The sequence below is a fragment of the Lipotes vexillifer genome, unplaced genomic scaffold, assembly GCF_000442215.2.
Source record: "Lipotes vexillifer unplaced genomic scaffold, Lipotes_vexillifer_v1.1 scaffold36, whole genome shotgun sequence".
Lineage (NCBI taxonomy): Eukaryota > Metazoa > Chordata > Mammalia > Artiodactyla > Lipotidae > Lipotes > Lipotes vexillifer.
In genome coordinates, this window is record NW_006792448.1 from 6,614,663 (window position 1) to 6,630,707 (window position 16,045).

Below are 16,045 nucleotides of genomic sequence, written 5' to 3' on the forward strand. Positions count from 1 at the left end.
CCTACTGGTTTACCTTAAGAATTCAGTCTTAGGGCTCATTAGCCAACAAGTTGCATTCCCTATCAAGTCAAACCAGTCTCCACAGTGGCATTACACACACACAGAGTTCTTTCTGCCTTGATATTTTTGTAGAATATTTTCTTATATCCTCTTCCAACCATGCAGGTGATGCCTGCCATACAACTGGCGTTCTCCAAATGTTTGCTGCATGAAGGAATGAATGAGCAAATGAACAAACAGATCCCAAGCCTTCCCACATTTCAAGGTGATGCCCAAGTCTTCACTTCTCCATGGCAACATACTGTAAACTCTGGACCACAGCACTCACTCCTTGGCCTGACTTAACACTGCTCACAGCTGTAGAGCTTGCAACTAAATACTAGTCATACACTGTCTTCTCATAGTTTCTGTACACAACTCTTATTTTCCTTACTCTATTGCAATTCAGGCTCAAGCTGAGACCAACTGTAGCTGTACAACACTTACATTTGCTTCAGCACTCAGTGCAGGATGGGGCACATGGAGGACTTCATGGAGTTCTTTCTGAATGAAAATGAAATGATGACAGCTCATCAAAGTCCTATGGTTCAAACTACTCCAACCGTAGCTCCACCCAGGCAGGCAGCCCCTGCACAGTTCACTGTCTATGCCCCTCATGGCCACATGCAAGAGAGACACTTTCAAAAGTAAAGAGCAAAGAAACATAACCCGTTTGTTTACTTCACAAGCACACAAGGCTGTTGTTCTCCCTTTGCCTTCTCCCACACGTACCTACCACCCCAAATTCACAGTTCCATTTTTTGGTGCATCGGAGAGACCACTGTGAGTCCTCTTGTGGCACTACTGCCAACGTGTCCTGTGAGTACACGCACACGTTCACTCAACGCACTCACAGAGGGTGAAAACAAGAGCAAGGTGAAAACGGTTTGCCTTGTCACATTCCAGGAGCCAGCAATGACTCCAGAGGGGGCAGCGCACAATGGACACTCTGTACTGGCTCAGGCTTTCAGGCCAACAAAAGTTAACCCTTCTGTGGCTGTTTGCAGGACTTGGAATGAGAGGAGCAGCATAGGGACAATAACGCTTGCTTAGGAAATGACCACTCAGCAGGTTCCAGGAGAATAGAGGGGAGGGGAGAGGGGCTGTGATGTGCTTGGGAAAGAACACTGAGAGAGCATTCCAAAGACTAGGCCTGCCTTTCACCGACCGTGAGATGCTAGACAAGTCACTCTGAGTCCCTTGCTCCATACTTATCCCAGCAATGAACTGAGCAGGGCCAAGGTCTGTTCCATACTCAAGACTGTGTGATTATACACTGCACAGCCATAGACCAAAGTGGGTAGTGTGAGCCTACAGAATTATTTGTCTGAGGGCCCAGGGGAATCCTGCTTGGCTCCATGTGCTTCATGACCCAAATTAGTCCCAGGGAGTAAGTAAATCCTCTCTCATCCATGATCTACAAAATGGAAGTATTTTTCCTAGTCTAGAACACATTCACTACCTGCAGCCTTGAGGGAACTCTTACTAATCCTGGAACTTGGTGGAAATGCAAATTCTCAGGCCCCACCTATGGTTGCAAGGGTGGGGCCCAGCACTCTGGCTGGTACCAAGGCCTCCAGGCAGTTCTGATGGGCTTAGGCTTTGCCTATGTGCTTACCCTTACCAACTGACTTGACCAAAGAGCACTACTGCTCTATGTTTAAAGGGAATTCTCCCTTACAGTTTTACTTTTAGTCTCTTAAGAACAGACATCAGTGGCATTTTATTCATCTATGCAAACCCAATGCCTAGCACAGTACCCAGTGCATAATGGGCACTCAAGAAATGTTGGTTGACTGAATTAATAAATAAACAAACTAGCTTGGGCTGGGCTTCCCAGCATCATCCACCTCTCCCACCTGCTTTGCTTCCAGGGCACATTCAGGCCATCATCACCCTGACCACTGCTTTCCAAAGTGTCAACATGGTAGAACTGATACAGCCCTTGGCATATATAACAGGAGTCAAAAGATGTGGATTCTGGACCTAGTTCTGCCACTCAGGAGCCCTCATAAGCCCTCCTTCGGCCTTGGTGTCTCATCAATGAAATGAGAAAAAATGTCTTCCTGGTCTTCCACATTAGGTTATAGTTTTTATCTCTTTCTTTTTTTCTAATGGAACTATATGCTTCTTGTAAATTTTTTTTAATAGCAAATGCACCTCATAAGGTCTTAAAGGCAAACAATGACAAATATAGGAAGAGTTTGCTGCCTCATTCCTGACCTTTCCCAAACTCCCCCCCAAACTCCTCATCCTCAGTCCTACCTCAGCTCCTTATTCTGCAGACCCCATAAGGCTGGACACTTCTTTCATCTTTACATGTAGAAGACACTGAGCTGCCTATACAATCCTCAGGTCAGAACCTTTTCCCTTAAAACTCTGTAGAATGTCTTCTAGCATTTGCAGTAACAGAAGAGAAAATGTAAGCCAGCCTGGTTTTGTTTCCTTTGTCGGTAACTTGTTTCATGCTTTTCTAATTGCAGATTTTTTTTTCATTGTAATAGAATTTTATTAATGACAAAATGAGTAGTGTGGATGTCACTTCTTTTATTTTTCCTGGAATATAGTGTGCCTTCTGGATCTGTAGTGCAGGTTATTTCTAGTTCAGAACCGGTCCTTTCAATTATTCCTTTAGTTATTTCTTCTATTCAGTGGTTCTGGCTTCTAATTTTTTCCTGTAACCTGAGTTTAGAATTCTCATCTCTGTTCTCCATTTCTCTCATTCTCTCTCTCACTGTTTTTTGCATTGTGGGAGAGCATTCCTTAATCTAAGGTCCATAACACCAATTTAATTCTGTCTTCCATCCTCCCTTTGCCTTTACTGACTTCACTGTGGATGTTTAATTTTGCAATTGCACATTTTGTATCCCTGGAATCTAACCTTATTCATCCTTCTTTCTGTTAATTCTGATGCTTTTTCATCTCAGCATTCTCTCTCCTTGTTACTTTATGTTCCTTTTCCACCGGGGGTCATGCCTCTTCCTGCTGCAGATGTCTGGCAGCTATCTAAAATTCTTATTTTGCTATTGTAGTAAATAATATCACAATACTGTTCTTTTTTCCTTGTTCTGAGTGTTTCTCGCCTAAGGTCTTGTGTTTGATTAGTTCTCTTCACTCATGCTCTGAGGAAAAAGCCATGCAGGGCAGTCTTGTCTACAGAGAAAGCACTAGACTGCTACCTTCCATCCATCCACCCATCCTGAAGTCAGTCAAGTCCTTCTCTCAGAGCTATCGCTATTATCAGTGATCTGGTCACCTCAGTTCCTAGTGAACAGTAACAGTGGTATGTTGGGGCTCGTGAGAGCCCACCCATGTGAGTCTCATCCCAGCTCCACTTTCTGTGGTGTCAAGTTGATAGCTTGAAAATTGGCTGTGGTAGGAGTGTTTACACCACAAGAATCAGCAAACTTAACAAATCAGGGCTTAGAAAATATCAAGAGAACAGGGTGTTAAGCATTTACACAACTGATGGCAGTCATCTACCTACTACTCTTTTGTGTGACTAAAAGGGGACTCTTCTGTCAGATTCTTTGCAACTCTGAGCAGCTGAAATCCACAATGTGCACTGTCACATAGACTCTTTATGCCTACCTCAGAACTTTCCTTGAGGAAACATCTCTGCCCAGAAGTCAACGACTCCTCCCAAACCTCCCTCCTCCAGTCTTGCCCATTTGTTCTCTGAAAGCTGTAGACTTTGAGAATATGTATAATGATGTTAGGGAGAAGACAGTCTTTGGTTGTTTTATTAAAGTTGTCTGTGCAATAGATCTGATGACTGCCTATTTTTCTTATTGACAGAAATTGTGAGTTTCTGATCTTAGGGGGACAAACTGTGTAAAAGGATGGAGTGTGAGCCTACCTGACAACAGATAGCAAAGCAGCTGCATCTTCAACTTAGGCTCATTGGCTACGGTTATAAGAAATCCCTTCTCAGATTCTGGCAAGAGACTGACCATCTGTCTGATTTTAGCTTTGGGGTGGTTGAGCGTTCATCTCCCTATGACTTCTGAGGTATTTAGGTGGGGAGTCAGAAGTGGCCTTTTCCTCTTGGGGGACTTTATATGTGTCTGGGATCCTCTTCTGCTCCCTCAAGTTAACACCTCTTCATTACTCAGGCCCAGGTCAAAGGGTACTTCCTGAGCTTCACAAACCACATCAGGACTCCCTGTTTTGTGCCATTAGAGCATAGAGCTTTTCTTTCCTAGCACTTACTATATTTTATAATTAATACTTGTGCCACTCTTGGTTTCAACTCTGCCTGCCCCACTAAATGGGAAGCCCTTGAGGGTACATGCTGTGTTTGTTTAGCTAACCATGGAACCCCCAGGGCCCGGCACAGCTCCTGATCCATGGATCCAAATTATTCACTGAGTGAATGCTAAATGAGAGGCTGTGTCAAAGACCTGCCAGGTGCCATTTGACTCAGATGCCCATGACTCTGAGTGTTGTGTCTCTGAAAGTCCACATGCTGCAGAAGCATACAGAGTAAAAGCTCCATAAACACAGATAAAGTGATCAAGCAACCCAACCCTTACCAGCTCTCAATCAGCGAGGGCAAAGGCAGCTCTGCCACAGCTCTCTGACCCTGCAAACACACCAGTGGTCTCCAGCAGAGAATGAAGAGCAGACTCAGTGGCTTTTTTATATTACATACCTGTGTGGTACATTCCTGATCACAGTTCACCTCCTCCAAGCAGCGTTCTCTGAGTCCTACACCCACCACATTCCCCAGCAGCATCTCTTGAGTGGCAGCTCCCCCAAATCCCACTGATTTGCTTAACTTCATATAATTCCCTAATTCTTCTGGCTGGCCCATCCTTTCTTCTTTCTCTACCTGGTTACCTCTAAGTCATCCTTCAAGAATTGGGTCAAGTTTCACTTCCTTCATGAAGACTGGCTGGGCCTTCCTTTTCTCCTCCTTTCCCCTTGTGTGTACACATGTATACACATACACTTATACACACTCACACTCACACTCACAGGTGGTCTTGCTCTCACTTCCCTGGGCATCCTGCTATCAAAGCATTTGGCAAACTGTACTGCAGTATTAACAGCTGCGTTTTAAGTGGGTCTCTGCCACAGTTCAGAAGACAGTGAACATACTCAGTAAGTGTCCAACAGCAAGTGTCCAAGCCATGTTTCCCCTTGAAAAGAGGAACGGAAGCAGCACTGATTTAATGTCACAGGTTTAGATTACTTAACCTCTCTTTTCCATTTAGTAGTTGTGCTCTTGGAAATTACATTTAAACCGTTCAAGTTTCATTTGGAAATTGGGTAATAATCCTACCTCAAGGGCTGTTTTGAGAAGTAATTGAAGATTAAATAAGATATTTATGAAAGATGATGTTGGGATCACCTTAGTGGGCATTCAAAACTTTTGGTAAATTTCATTTACTCCTGTAGTCTGTGTCACCCACACTGGCTTTTGGCTAAATGTTGCCTTTTCTTTGCAGATCCCAAGTAAAGCCCGAGTGTTGGGCGCTGGAGACCAACCTCCTCCATTTCCCTTTACAATGGGAAGCACAAACAAGTAGTTTAATTTGTACCTACTAACGTGAGTGTTTTGATGTTGTTTGACTATCGCTTTCTTCTTCTACCCAGTTTATCTTGTGGAGGAAATAAGACTTAGTTCAGCCATGAATTCCAGACTCAATTCCCTGCTCTGCCATTTTTCTCCCTGGGTCTCCCCATCCTCATTTGTAGAACACGGGAGGTGATGAGGTGAACTCTGTGGCCCTCCAGCTCTGACCTTCTCAGGTGCTGAGCCCTCTCTCCTCAACTTGACGACCAGAAGCCCTTCAAAGACGGAGCTGGTACCTTACACCTCTGCATAGGTTTTACTGGTTCTGCAGGTCTGCTTGGCTGAACCTAACATAAAACTAAGAATCAGTCCCTGTGCTCAGGGATCTCCATGACAGGGAGAGAAGCAGAATCAAATTCCCGAGGCCTGAGGCCGAGAGCACACTGTTAACCAACAGTTCCAGTTCTAGCAGCAAAAACAGTGCCTCCTCTGGGAACCAATAACACAACACAACAGCACAAGCCCTGGGTCTTCAGCCCCGGGGAGAGGTCTCCACAGCACTGGCTAGGCCAATCCTCAAGTTTACAGGTGGAGCTCTGGTCTTGGCGTATTACCTGTTGCCTGCATTTTTCCACTCAGTCAAGAAACGCACACACTTGTAGTGCGAGAGGGGGTTAAATACAACAAATGGCCTCTACAGCCATTATCAATTTAATGCAAACAACAGCCCTGTGATGCAGAAGACCCATCCTCATTTTAAAGATGTGGAAATGTAAATGTAAATGTCCAGGAAGGCAAATAATTTGCTCAAGGGCACACGCTACCTGTGCCACAGCCACAATCAAATTCAGGCATATGTGATTCCAAAGTTTGTGCTTTTACTTTTAGATCATTATGTCTCTAAAACACAAAGTGATGCCAGCTTTTGGCCAAACGCTCCTAGCTACTTCTATACATAGGAGCTCTAAAACCAGTTTGCCAACTGACTTGCCACATCACTTAAATTCTCTAGGCATCAGTTTTCTCATCGGCCTCCTAATCTCTTCACAGACTCTTCCAAGGAAAAAAGTAAATAATATATGCAGAATAGCACCTAAATAGGTTAAATATGTAGGGTTGGCCTGTAAGAAATAACTGTGATCATAATATTTCTTGTCCAAGTATATTAAAGAAGATCCACATGGTAAAGAAAATGATCCTAACTTTGAAGAGGGAAATAGTATATAATAAGTGCTTTAAGTTTATTCTTTGATTTAACCCTGAGATGTACCCATTTTACAGATAAGAAAACTGAAATTGAGATATTTGTTGAAATCACAGAGGTAGTTCTGTCTGACTCCAACTGTCATTTGCTTTCCATTGAACCATAATGCCACCAGTCTTTAAATATCCAGCATTAGTAGTCACTTAAACTCTGATCCTCCACCATACCACATGTAAACTGGGATGAAAATGGTAGACTTATCTGAGGGCAATGCAGCTAAATTGAATAATCAAACAGATAATAAATTCCCTAGTCATTCTTTCAAGGCCCTTTAATTTTTACCCCACTACCTGTTCAGTCTTATTTCAAATTCCTTGACTTCTCAACCTTCAGATTCAGCAATCGCTTTGCTTATTGTCATTTGAATGTAAAGTGTAATCTGACACTTTCATGTTTGTGCTTCTGCCACAAAGGAGATGCTAGGCATACCAGAGAGTAAACAAATACTGGCTCCATTTCGTGTCCTTTGTGATATTTCTCCTTCAGCTTTCGTGCATGGTCATTTAAATACTGCATTGTTAACTTGAAATTTCAATCTCCAATTATGCTTTAAACTCCTGGAAATGAGTACCTGTATCACAGAGCTTCTTTGTTTCCCAGAGTGGCTGATCCCCATTCTGAATGTTTATATGTAGTTTTATTTTTGCCCTAAAGGTGCCTCTTTTGGACTCCAGACTGAAGAGTTGGTGGCTGACAGGACTAGTAGTGGGCAGGACAGTCAGATGTCAGGATTCTCTCCTGTATGGCATGCGTGGAAGTGTTCCTCACACCTACCCTCCTCACATTCTGAAAACTCCAGTCATGGCTCCCATCTCAGCTCAGGGGAGATGTAGCCTTGGCCTGTTCCTCACGGGACCCCATCCCGTCTGTTTTGCTGACTGACAGTCCACAGAGCCCTACATGACTGTCCTCTGTCGCTGCTCCTCCACTGGTTTTCATGAGTTCTCAAGGAGTCTTCCATCAGATTGAGAACAGAGACAACCTCCTCTCTATCTCTTGAGGTCCCCACAGCACCATCAGAGTCTATCATACTCATGTTTAAATGTGAATGAGCAAACCAAGTTTGCTGAATCAGAAGGTTGAAAAGTTGAGGAGTTTGAATGAAAACTCTGGACAGCTAAGACTGGGCCCAACTTAGACAGCCCTGAATTTTGTCCTTCGCACTGCTGTCAGGAAATCTCAGACCAGCTAGATGCCTGCTATGGGTGACCTGTGCCTCAATATCAGCCAGCTGGACCTTCTGCATCAAGGCCTCCCTGCTCCTACCAGATGCAGTACATGTTGATGATTAGCATTCGTTTCCTTGTGGCAATTCCAAATTCACATTCAAACTTTGTCCCATCTCTGCTACTGTACCCACCAAGAATGTCCCCTTGTTTCAGTTCCACCATCAACCCCAAAACCACATCCTCCTTGAAGCCTTCCCTGACTGCACTTTATGCCTGATCAACAAAAGAGCATAATTCCACATAGATCATGCTCCCACTTTGGCTTCAGACGGATGCTTTCCTTTTGAGCTAAGCCTGTCTCTCCAGATATACTGTCCATTCTCCAAGGGGAAAAGCCATGTCTCATACCAGACCTTTCTCATCCAACAGTGCCAAGAACAGTGGAACAAATTGCAATGCTGAGACCTTAATAAACATATGTGGATCCAAAAACCGACTGTAATCAAGCTCTGGAGTACAAAATAATGAACAGAGAGAAGGCTCACAGGGCTTTCACATCAAATCATCCTTTTTAGTCACCATTATGAATCAATACTTTAAAAAAAAAATCAAAGCTCTCATTGCTCAAATAACAATAGGTCACAGACATACCACCCAACAACTGCAAGGGACTTGCCACCCAGATTTCATTATTTTGCTACAAGCATAACAACTGTGCCCCAACTGCCTCTAATGAGAGTTCTCAGGCCACTGCATTGAATTCATCAAATTCAGCATCTCCAGCAACTACATCTTTCCAGGCCCAAGTTCAAACCCGAAGCAGTTTCTTTCCACTGACAGAACTCTCAATCTTTGGCAGATAAAAGGAAAAAAGAAGAAATTGCTTTTTATGGAGTTAGGCTAATTGAGTTCCTTGCCTTTTTTTTTTTTTTTTCTATTCCAAGTCCTAGAGTAAAAGTAATTGCAGCATCTCAGTAGCTTGTAGAGCCTTGCTCTTCCTAAATACTCAAGCAGTGTGCTCCTAGGTGACTCAGAATGCCCTCTGAACTCAGGTCAAAACCCAGCTTTCCTGATTCCACCCCAACCCTAATCTCAGAGGCCTCTGGCTTTGGACAAACTGCGGGTCACTCGCTTTCATCTCAAAATGCATACAAACCAACTCACTAATTGTTATTGAACACAGGCCATGAAAGGGCAGACTCTGCTGTGGGGACTGAGCAGACATCCCAGGAGCACAGGCACAGCCCTAGCCTTCATGCCCAACAGAATCTACACAAGAAAACAATGCCTAGCCCCCGAGATCCATGAGGTCCGAAAGTAAACATGGCAGAGATTCCAAATGCCTACTGGGCACAGGAAGCAGTAGCAAAGCCCAGACAGGGAATATAGTCTAGATTTTCCAGAAGCTGTCTTTGTCTGCTTCATTCCCGTTGTCTCAACTCAGTCATTTCACCAAAGGGGGTCACGGCTTTCAAAAGATGCAGAGGATCAATCCTTTCCCTCCTTCCACATTATTCACTACAGTACTTCTTCACACTTAGCTCACCATCCCCTCCTCTCCTTTCCGTGTCCCCAAGTCTGGCTCTTTGGTGCTCACTAAGGAGTTTCTCCTGGTCCCAGTTCCCCTTCTGAAGGTAACTCTCATCCACAGCAAACACTCAGCAAAGTTCCCTGATCCTCAGTGGGAGTGGTGTGAACAGTTGTTGGGGTGCCAGGAGTTCTGAGCTTTAAGAAACCTTTAAAATTCCCAGGACACTTCTACCTACAGAGTCACAGAATTTCAGAAGGAGCCCTCCCTCCACATCAATCCAAACTCTTTCTCTTTACCATGGCTCAAGCTAAGGAGCAGAAAGGCAGTGCAGTCTGTCCTATACCACGTGCTGACAGGGAGCCAGCCCAGCCTGCATCCTGCCTCTCAGAAGCCTGTCCCTGGAACTTTCTCCTCTGAGTGCATTTCTCTGCTCAGCCTTCTTTTCCACTGCAGCCAGGCGCACTCAGTCACCGAGGAGTGGGAAGCACTTGGACTTAAGTAACAAAGAAGATTGCATGGTTAAGTGCCAAAATGAGTGTGGTGGACAAAAAATGCAATTGGAATTTTCAGAGAAAGTCAAGAGCTATGTGTGCGAGAGGGGCGAGGAGGCTCTAGTAGGTACTTAATAAATATTTTGATGATTGAATGAATGAGTGAATCAGTGACTGATAGGATGTAACATGCAGTAAAACATTAACTCTTAGGCTTTGAGGGAGAAACTGAGAGTGGGCGATTGCCCCTGAAAGATAGCCAAAAGTATAAAAAGCCGTTGACATAAGTACTTATTATTCACTTTGTCTAAGAGGTCCTCGTTGTGTTGCTTCACCGTGCAGAGCTTTAGGGTATCTTAAACAACATTCACTTTTAATATTCTATCTCTGCATAAATTCTGTGATTCATTCATGCAACAGAAATCATTCATAAGTAGGGCTTTGTGGGGCAAACTTGGCCCCATCCTTCAAGGACTCACAGCCTGGAGAGGTGAGTGACAACGAAGAACAAAGCAGCACGAGCCAGATGCCCGGCAAGTACTTTAGTCCTGAAGGGCTCTGGAGAAGGCAGTGAAGAGCTAAGAACTGGTCAGGTGTCCGCGAAGAAGAGGTAGACACTTTGGCTAAAAGGGACCAATAGGGACACCTTCCAGAGAGGAGTCATTGATACAGAAGCAGACGTGTGGAGGTGGACAAGTGTACATAATGCCCAGGGTCAGCAAGGAAATCAGTCTGATGGGAGCAGAGGCCTGTGCGTGCTGCATAAAACGGGGTTCACCTGAGAGTGCTGCAAGGTGCCTGGTAGAGGCTGCTGGACAGGGCGAGCCAGGAATCATGGGAAAGAGAAAGAGGAGCAATACAGAAGAGTCAGACAGCAAATGGACTGTGAAGAACTTCCCTGATTCGAGAGAACTTGCTGGGTTTGTCGGGACAGATGCAATCTTGCTCTCAGTTCTGCTCTTTAGAGAGGGTACAAATTCTGTCTTGAATATCATTTCTCAGCCACTGTGGCTCCCTGATGAAAACTCTCCCCCTCGCACTCGCCACCCATTACCTCTCCTCTCTGTGTGTCTCCATGTCTTTCTCTTTCTCCTTCTCATTCTTAACTCAAAGAGCATTTCCTGAGCACCAATACATCCTTGAGTCAAAATTGCATACTATCTGAGACTCTGAGTCTCAGATGTATATGCAAGTAGGCGTCCAACAATTCAACTGATTTAAAAATACATATACTGTACACACATTTTTTCCCCTTTGGTCAACTCAGGAGCACAAAACAACTATTCCCTGACTGTCTTAGAACACAAGGGGCCTCTACAGGCATTTCTGGTCATACCAAGAGGTTATTAACCTCCAAGCAATGGTGACAATAATCCCAGACATCAGTTTCCAGGAGGCAGTGTGGAAATCCTCTCAGAGTTCAATTACTGAAATTAGCTGGTATTATTTAATCTGCAGAACCCCTATGTAGTAGGCAGGGTAAGCATATTTTATTCCTATTTTACTGATTAGTTTACTGAGGCTCAAAGAGGTTAAATAACTTTTCAGGGACATTTAGCTGGGAAATAGTAGGGACAGGATCCAAAGCAGATCTTGTCACTTCAGGTGTGATGCTCTTCACACTTTAACAGAGCCATCTGGTCCCATGTGGGCCACCAACTTGTGTCATTTCAGCAAGTCAGCACATCAATGGCCTCACCTTCTGAAAGGGGATAAAATGCTTAGTAAGCCTCCCTCCTTAGAAAATCAAGGGGGCAGATGTGGTATAAAGATGTTTTTGAAAAGAAAAAAGTGCCATGCATATAAAAAGGAGTATGTTTTGATAGGAAAAGATAAGTTGGGTCAAAGAAACATTTTTCCAAGCTGGCAAAGCTCTGAAACTCTTATCTGCTCTCCATTCATCCCCTCTCCCTTCCCAGCACTTGGAAAGGTGGAAGCCTCTGCCTGCCTGGGAGTTAGCTCAGCTGGCTTTGCCTGTAATTATTTCTCATGGATCTGCAGATCACAGTCCATCATTAGCTCCTGGAGAGGGGTAGCTGCTTCCTCCCAAGAGATCCTGTGGACTTCAGGGCTGCTCACATTCTCCATTTGACCCTGGCATTATTTGCTCTGAACTGGATAGGAAGTCAACTGCAGGTTTCCACACCAAAGGCCATTAAAAAAATAATGTTTCCTCAACCTTAGATGGTACTCTCTAAGGGGGTAAAAAACCAACTCTGAAAGGGAAGCTGTTCTGACCTGACTCTGAAAATTCCAGATGTGAAATGTAAGGGCCACTAAGTTGGACTCAGTTATCTAAGGTCACCAGTTTCCCCCAAAACTTCATATTGCCCCAACCTGGTATGTCTAAGGAGGCATGAGGATCTAGTAGTAGGCTAAGTGAAAATGGAAATAAATACTGAAAGCCAAACAAGAATGTAAGTTGGCATCTTTCCCCTGCATTTATGAAGCAGTACACTCTGCGGGCATCTTGGTGTTTACTTTTCTGCACTTAACAAGCCTTTGGCTGCCCAAAGTGTCTGCAACTTCATGGAGAGTTCGTGAAACACCAGGGTTTCCTTTAGAAACAACCCTAAATGAAGCTCACACCTATGGCAATAGGTCTGATGGCTGTACTCCTTATTCAATCCTGACCCAAAACATTTTGGGAAGCTCACCAGGTTTCACAATATACCATAGGATAGCAATGGAATTGGACTGTTTTGCTCACTTCTTCACAGGAACCCAAGGACCAAGCATAGTGATATGTGGCCAGGACTCTATGAGCCTCCTTTTCTCAGGGCAGTGCTGCCACCCCTCCAGGACAAGAGCAGCCTCTTGTCTCCACCTCCACCCCCAAATAGACCTCTCCCACACAGTGGGTCTCTAAGCAAACTCGGTAACATTATCTCGTTTTTTTAAGGCACTGCAACTTCTTACAATGTTAATGTGTTAATAATAATTTACCCCATTCTTCTGGCAGGAGCAAAACTGAAGCAACCTGAAATGCCATCAGCAAAAAATTATTTATTTCCCATTCCTGAGCAGTGAAGAAAACAAGGTTTTGTTTGGCCAGGTCCACTCTTGATAGCTATCTGGTTTCAATTAAAACTTCAAGTCTCCAAGGGAAAAACTGGCATTCTGGGCCGCTGAGGCCCAGCCAAGTTTCAGTGTCTCTACAAGATTTCAGAAAGGATGTTCCACCCAGGCAGCCACCTCTCATCTTCCTCCTTTCGCATATCATATAGAAGCTTCAGAGCAGAGACTAAAGTACAACTAAAAATAATGACCAGGTTGAAAGAACTCTGCCCTCCTAGAGATACATTTTTTGTGCCAGAGAAGTATTGATTCCGCTCCTAATGGAATTGAAAGTCACGATAAGAGCAGAAATGGAATCAAGAATCCAGGGGAAAGTGCCTACCTATTTATTTATTCTTCAGCAAACTCCTGCCTCTCCCCACTGACCATTTTCAACTAAACTTTCTACAAAGATTCCAAGCACTGCTCTCTCTTTGCCCCCAGCCCTCATTTAGGTCAGGTGATTTACAAACTAGCTTGCCATAAATAATGAATGCACTCACAGGACCAGAAGCCCTCGTGGCACCAAAGGGGCTCCTTGGTTCACTCAGGTACACCCCTAGGCCTCACCTGTGTGAAGTCCAGAACTGGGCCGGCCAGCAGTGCCTTCCTATGGGATATTCTGATGTTAACATACGAAAGATTGGATTACACTCCTTCACTTGCCTACCCCATTCGTGAACATATAAGGCAGTTGATATTTTCTCCCAAGCTCTGAGTGGCCCCCTTCGGAACCACATCACTGCCTCTCAGCCACTCCTCCTTATGTTCACTACAAGCCATCCCATCCCCCACCTGCAATTTGTTTATTCCAGTGACACATCTATTTTCCCTGCTAAGGGAGACAAGTCTGTTTCCCTCCTCTGGCTCCCAATAGCATTCACTCACCACCTCCTCCCCCCACCCCCGCTCAGGTTACTATAGTGGCTAGCAGCTCCCAGAGCCCAGCTCTAACACCAATTCAACTTCCAAAGACTAAGACTTTTATTTCCTTAATGGGGGAGGGGAGATGGTGTGCAAAGCAGCACTTTCTGAGTACCTGGTCTCCTATCTTCTCAGGCTACATATACCCCGGAGTTTGCAAATACTCTGTGTTTAACCATACTCTTCTGATCTGTCCTGAAGCCCTTCTTTGGTAGCAGGCAAAGCAATTAAGTACAGAAGAAAATACTGCATCTTCAGCTTAACTGAAACCTGGGACTTCCATGTCAGGGCAAAAGATATCACTCCTCCCTCCACTAGTCTTGGGATGGCAGAAACCACAGAAAGCAGGAGAAAGGGGAGGGAGTGACCTGGGATTGTAAACTGGCTACATTTTAAAGTGCTACAAATTTTCTCCTCCCTCACAGGCCCCTGGACAGCTGGCTCCGCCTCCTTAACCCAGCCAGACAACATCCAACTGGGGTGTGTGAGGATAACTCTCCCAGACCCTCCTGGTCTGGCCCCAGTGTTGCAGATGTGGCATGCACAGAACACCCTTCCTCTCCTCTCCACGTCCTTCTTTCCCAAACAACTCCTGCCCCTCCAAAACACACGAGTGTGTGTGTGTGCACACATACACACACGTTTTGAGGATAAGGATAGATTAGGAAGGGCACATCTGATTTACCTATGTAAACTACAGGAGGGTAAAAGATGGGGCAGGACTGCCAGATAGTTTTGGCAATAGAGACTTTATGAAGTTAGTTTTCGCATAAAACTACAGGAAAAGAAGAAAAACAGGATGAAGAGTAAAGGAATGAAAAGGAAGAGAATAACAAATAATGTAAGAGGAAAATAAGTAATATTAGTATCTCCATAAATACCATAGACTCCAACTAACTTTAGGAAAAAAGGTGTGGATAGTGATGAAGGGGACGGGGAAGCTTGGAAGGAAAAGTAGCTGTGGTAGAATTCCAAAATAAACTACCCTTTCGGAGGAGAGCTTCTGCAGGGATACAGAGAAACACAAATTGGCCTTTTAGCATTAGATGTCAACCATGAGATTATCAGGACAGTTTATTTGAAGCGGAAACGAATCGGAAATCCTTCCCTGAACAGTCCTCCTAGACCAATATACACACCCTCAGAACCCACAGAGACACACATAAAGAATAAATGCAGCATCAAGGGGCAATAAGGACCCGCTCCCCACACTCCCAGTACCTCTAGCCTCATCTCATACTTCCAACTGCACAACTTTCCGATCTCCAAAGAAAATATTTCCAGTTGGATCCTATTTCAGAATTGTAACTGGTATGGGTTGTGATAGGAGGGGTGTGTGCAGCCTGTAGGGGATGGGGACTAGAAGACAGCATTTCGGTAGTTCCTTATTTTTGTAGAGCCAGCATGCTCTACCGATCAGAAATTGCTATTACCCAACAATGCTTCCATCACAAATAGACACCAAAAACAGCATTAGCGTTATCACCATCTTGCTAAAGATCTGCCCAGTCCAGTTTACCTGACTTTGTCTCTGTGGAACTTCTACAGTATTTTAGTCAAAGAGATAATCGTTTGAAAGACAAAAACAATAAATCGATACTGAAGTGTTCCCTTTCAAGAGTTATTTCCCACTGGAAACCACCGAACGGGGAAGCCTGTCGTTAATTCCCAAGACCACGGCTCCTCTAGAAACACACACAATGCGTGCTTTCAAAAAAGGCATTCATCTGCTTTTAAGGGAATTCCTGTCTTTTCAGAGTCCCCAAACCGGAGAGCACGAGAAAGAGACTCAGATCCATTGATTAAGATTTTAAGAAAAAGACTAACACAGAGCCACGACGCAAGCACACACCAACCTTCGCCGGCTGGACCACTTCTTCCCTGTTCTTCTTTCTATTAACGACACGTTAGATTCTGATACATCCCCCCCACCCCCCCCCCCAAAAAAATCTAACTAGATACAATGTAGCTCTCTAGCTCCACTTAACCTGCAAGTTACAAAGAGAGAGAGAAAAAAATATCCTGCCGCCTTCCCACCCCTTTCCCCCC

At 44.5% G+C, this 16,045-nt stretch overlaps 1 protein-coding gene across 1 annotated transcript in view; it reads right to left on the reverse strand.

The window, feature by feature from the left end:
- The window catches only part of SETBP1 (SET binding protein 1), a 380,749-nt gene that overhangs the window by 364,141 nt on the left and 563 nt on the right, over positions 1 to 16,045 (reverse strand). The window lies entirely within an intron of this gene.